The following is a 6,000-nucleotide window of genomic DNA, read 5'->3' on the forward strand; positions in this document are numbered from 1 at the left end:
ATAACTGATAAATAGTTCCATGAATATATTGCTACATCTTTTTATGATTTCAGTCATTATATTATATTATATTACTTTTTATGCCCTTCACATTAATTGAAATACCCCACAATAAACCTTTAATGCAATTGGTAGCTTATCTTGTTGTTGTTGTTGTTGTTATTATTATTATTATTATTATTATTATTATTATTATTATTATTATTATATTAGATTTGTATGCCGCCCCTCTCCGTAGACTCAGGGCAGCTCACAACAGTAATAACACAATATATAACAAACCTAATAATTAAAAGTCACTAAAAACCCCGTATTAAAAAGAAAACATGCACACAAACATATCATGCATAAACTGTATAGGCCTGGGGGAGATGTCTCAGTTCCCCCATGCCTGGCGGCAGAGGTGGGTTTTAAGAAGTTTATGAAAGACAAGGAGGGTGGGGGCAATTCTAATCTCTGGGGGGAGCTGGTTCCAGAGGGTCGGGGCTGCCACAGAGAAGGCTCTTCCCCTGGGTCCCTCCAGATGACATTGTTTAGTCAACAGGACCTGGAGAAGGCCAACTCTGTGGGACCTAACCGGTCGCTGGGATTCGCGTGGCAGAAGGCGGTCTCAGAGATATTCTGGTCCAATGCCATGAAGGGCTTTATAGGTCATAACCAACACTTGAATTGTGACCGGAAACTGATCGGCAACCAATGCAGACTGTGATATGGGCATACCTAGGGAAGCCCATGATTGCTCTCACAGCTGCATTTTGCACAATCTGAAGTTTCCAAACCCTCTTCAAAGGTAGCCCCATGTAGAGAGCATTACAGTAGTCGAACCTCGAGGTGATGAGGGCATGAGTGACTGTGAACAGTGACTCCCGATCACTTTTAGTAAAAAAATAACATATTTTTCTTTGTGATTTATATAGGGAAGTAAATTGTATAAGAAGGTATACAACTTACTTTCATAGGAAACATTTATTGTATACCCAAAATCAATTAAAATATGTAGAATATGGAAGTATGTCACTTTTAAGTGATGCCCGCAAAATAATCATTGTTATAAAAGCACAACACAGGAAAAGGACAAAATGTTGTGTTTAAACTGACAATATGCTCATTACATTCCTAAATCGATTGTTTAAAATAATTCAAATATCTGTAAAACATTAAATCATAACAACTTGACAATGATGGCTTGAGGCAAGTAAATAGGTAATCTATAAATAATTCTCTATTTGTGTGCTTTGCATATAATTCCATATAATGTACATTTTAAGTTAGATAATGTTCCATTGGCAAACAATTATAGTTGTAAGGACATAACTCAGAAGATCCTACTCTGTACAGTTTTCCTGAACTGACATATGGAATTCAAAGTTAATGTATATGAGATCATTCTCAAGAAGCTTTTGCTACAAGTCAATTCTGATTGTGTCCTTGGTCTATCAAAGATATTTGGAAATGAAGCATCAGCTATCGTGCCTAAAGTATTGGTGAAGATATACAATACTATAAGTAATTTGGACTGAGCACTGGGTATACTTGGGTGCAGTGAAGAGCTAGCAAAATTTTTACTACCAAAGATTAGGGAAGTGTACCCCTTACTTCCTCAATTCAATTCAATCCCAATCCAATTCAATCCAATTTCAATCCAACTCAATCTAATTTCAGTCCAGAATCCGAACCCAATCTCAAATGCGGACTAATCAATGCAAGAAATATAGTCAACAAATTGTCTGAATTCCTCCTCCTACTAGACACCAGTATCTTTGACATTACCTTTGTCTGTGAAACATGGCTAAACACATCCTATCCAGACTCCATCATCACATCAAGTAATTATCTTGTCTTTCGGTCTGACTGAAAATCCCGCAGAGGAGGCGAAGTTGCTAAATTCTACAAAAAATCACTAAATCTAAAAAACATCCAAGTTGCACATGGTCTTATCTTCCCTGAAACTATTATATGTGATCTATCCCTCAATACCACACTTCCCTTCCTATCATGCTACATACATGACTGCGACATCACACATGCAACCAAATTAACCTCACTACTAATGTGGGCAACCTCCTGCCCTTACCCCATTTTCTTCCTTGGCGGCCTCAACCGACCACACATCAACTGGACCCTTAACGAATGCAGTACGGAACCCATCCGTACTACCTTATATAATGCTGTCACCAGTCTGGGACTCGACCAATTAGTATCAAACAATACTAGACTCAACAGCTGTCTTGACCTCATATTCTGTAATAGCAAAAGTGTAATTTATGGACTGCAAATAAAAGAACCCATTCCCTTTATACATCAAATAAATGAATACAGGGATTTCAATCTTTATAACTTGTGAGGTTGATACATGCCCAACCTAGCTAATTCTGTGGTCCACAGTAATACTTACATCCAAAAAATTGTGAATTTTTTTCTTCTGTTCTTCTTTTAAAAAATTGTGGTCCACTCTATTAGAAAAAATCATCTAGATTCCAATCTTTATTTCTGGAAAGGTTGTGGAGATAGTGGTGGCTGATGAACTACAGAGCACACAAGATAAAGTTAATTATTTGAACCCCTTTCAATTACTACTGAAGTTAAAATATAGAATAGAGAAGGAATTAGTTGTTCTCATTGATGGCCTATTTAGGGAATATAATTACCTTGTTTTGTTAAATCTATCAATGTATTTATTAGGGGGAAAGTGGTACTAGTACCCAAGTACTGCAAGGTAAAAGAAGCTGAGACCAGGAACCATTGTTTTTCAGTATAGCAGCACTAGATTTGTCTCTCTACAGTCCTGTCAAACTGGCAATCTGTGGGCCGGATATGTCATGTGCAGGCCAAGCCTACCCCATCTCCACAAAAGCAAAAAGCCACCATGATACATCATGATCAAGCCTGCCTATGGAAATTAAACTTGATTCTTCTCTGACTGCTTTGAAAAAATATTAAAAAGGGAAGGGGTCTACAGACTTTCAAATTAGATAATGCCATCTATATTTTATCTTTTAAGATTTTTTATTCTTGACTTCTAATTTTACTATTACATTATTTTTAAGATGAACTTATTCTTACTATTATATTTCAACCTGTGATTTCTATATTCAACATTGTATTAATCACAGATTGTCATTTTATTCAATAGGAAAGTAATGTAATGAAAAACATACGTGAGGGAAATGATCAAAATCAGCGAAAAAGTACTTCACACTGTAACTGCTTCCATCCAATTCCTTCAAATATCTCAACATGATTCATAATGCTCTTCACTTTTATTAGATTTCTGAGAACAAGGAGCAAAGTATGTCCTTTTAATACTAGATAGTTTCAAGACACAATACATTTTGAACTAGCCCTTGCATTTCTTTCAAAAGGAGTGGGGAAAGCAGAGATGAGGAGAGTGTAGCACAACACTTTGTAAAGTGCTTAGCAACCTAGCAAGGTGATTACCTTGAGGTTTATTTATTTATTTATTTATTTATTTATTTATTACTTAGATTTGTATGCCGCCCCTCTCCGAGGACTCGGGGCGGCTCACAACACGTGGAAACAAATCATAAATAATCTGACAGATTTAAAATATTTAAAGATTTTAAAAAGACCCCATATACTAACAGACGTACACACAAGCATGCCATATATAAATTAAACATGCCCAGGGGGAGATGTTTCAGTTCCCCCATGCCTGACGGCAAAGGTGGGTTTTAAGGAGTTTACAGAAGGCAGGAAAAGTAGGGGCAGTTCTAATCTCCGGGGGGAGTTGGTTCCAGAGGGCCGGTGCCGCCACAGAGAAGGCTCTTCCCCTGGGGCCCGCCAACCGACATTGTTTAGTTGACGGGACCTGGAGAAGGCCCACTCTGTGGGACCTAATCGGTCGCTGGGATTCGTGCGGCAGGAGGCGGTCTCGGAGATATTCTGGTCCGATGCCATGAAGGGCTTTAAAGGTCATAACCAACACTTTGAATTGTGACCGGAAACTGATTGGCAGCCAATGCAATGTTATTAGCTTCTCAGGCTGGCAGGCTCCTTGGAACAGCTGACTGACAAGGGAAACCCTTATTGGGAATGACGGGCAAAAAGTATTTATTGACAAGCCTTGGCATGATACAGATAATGACCTGGCACTGTGAGCCAGTAGTTTGGCATAGCTCATTGGAAAGGACATCCAGGTTTTATGGCGTGCAAATTGTTACAGTGCAATTTCATGTTTTAGAGTGAAATAAGGATGAAAAGGATGAGGGGGGGGGAATTATTCATTTTAGGCTTCATCTTTGCACATGCCTCCTGATTAAGCTTATAGCTCTGACATTATATTGTGTTTTTGTATGTATCCCAAAAAAGTGTGTGATAGATGGCAGGCCAGCCAACTGGTGTTACAGAAATGTCATATAATGCATGTTCTCATACTAGTATTGCAATAAAGTGCAAAGAATTGATCAGATGCCATAAACAAACGTATGAAAATATTTCCCTACATATCAGCTTTAAATGAAATATCTGATATAAGAACGTGTTATTTGCAACCTACCTTTTAATTTAATGAATGCTATTTTGGACTGCAGCAATTGTGCAAGCTCTTTGGAAAGAGGTATTAGGTCATATGTTACAAGATTAATTAGCAAAGTGTTCAGCCAACGTAAAAAGATATAATTAAAGTGGCAGAGAATAGTACAATTTATCAGCTGAATCATACTGGGTGATTGCAATCCACATAATTTATACATAACTATAGGACCTGCTGTTCACTGCTGAGAATGCAATAGAAGAAGCTAGCTTCACTTTGAGCTGTGCTTTCATCACATTGTGATCCAAATATATTATTTGGTGATTTGAGACAATATTTATTGCATGAAAATATATTAACGTTTCTTTAATTAAGGGATTAGATGAAAGGCATAATTATGCTGATTGTCAGAGGTGGGCAGCAGGCAGGATGGGGTGGAACAAAGTTCCACTGGCGGAAATGAAGATGCGTGCACAGCTTCAGCTGATCGGCAGCTGTCACTTCCTGGATTACTGGTTTTGGATTGGCTTTCCTTTTTCCCCCTGCTGCTGCTGCTGCACTCCTTGTTTTTTCCTCTTTCCTCCTTCCTGGCCTTGGATGAGCTTCCCTCTCTCCTGCCAGCTCCCCTCCAGCCTCCCGCGGCCACCTTCTGCCTGAGGTGCAAGGAGAATGCGTGGGTGGAAGTGGCACTGGCAGAATTTATGCTTCTGGCAGCACCCATTCTCCTAGCTATCCAGCCTGAGGCAGGGCAGCGACCCAAGAAGGAGAGTGCAGGAAACGTCCCCCCAATGAGAGACACTGGGAAGGTTGTAAGTCGAAGACATAACAGTTCACTTGAACGATGATGATCGTTCAAGCCACTCCTACCTGGTTACATGGCTGCAAGCCACTCCTGTCCAGTCACATGACCATTAAGCCACACCCACAAAATAAGCCACACCCACAGTGTAGCAGTAAATATTTTGGCTAAAATGGATAAATGGAGACAGTAGGCACCTTGGTGCACTTATCTACATCCCTTACAGACCTCTTAAGGTCTTTTGGGCGAAGAAGCTTTAGTTTGCTATTTAATAAGGCATTTGTAAGCCAATTCCAAATGACCTAAATGAAGAATCATTTTGTAAGGTTATCCTGAGTCAGAAAAAACTTGTTTCAAATCAAATCACCAAGTTAAAGCTTCACACAACCCTGAGAATGTAGTTCTAGTCTCCAAAGCACTTGAAAGTAAATGATGGAAACAAGAAGCAATGGATGAATACTAATCAAGGAGATAACTAAGGAGAAATTATCTGACCAAGAGAACAATTAATTTTTCCATCATAAGCACTGGAAGTTTTAAAGAACATATTAGACAGCCATTTATCTGGAATGGTATAGGGTCTCCTACTTGAATAGGGAACTGGCAGACATCCAAGGTCCCTTCCAACTCTGCTATTCTGTTATACCTCTTCATGGACTTGAGACGTTTTGATCTGCCAAATCCAAGGTATTTCCTCTGACCTATCCTC

This window comes from Erythrolamprus reginae, chromosome 4 (assembly GCF_031021105.1).
Source record: "Erythrolamprus reginae isolate rEryReg1 chromosome 4, rEryReg1.hap1, whole genome shotgun sequence".
Lineage (NCBI taxonomy): Eukaryota > Metazoa > Chordata > Lepidosauria > Squamata > Dipsadidae > Erythrolamprus > Erythrolamprus reginae.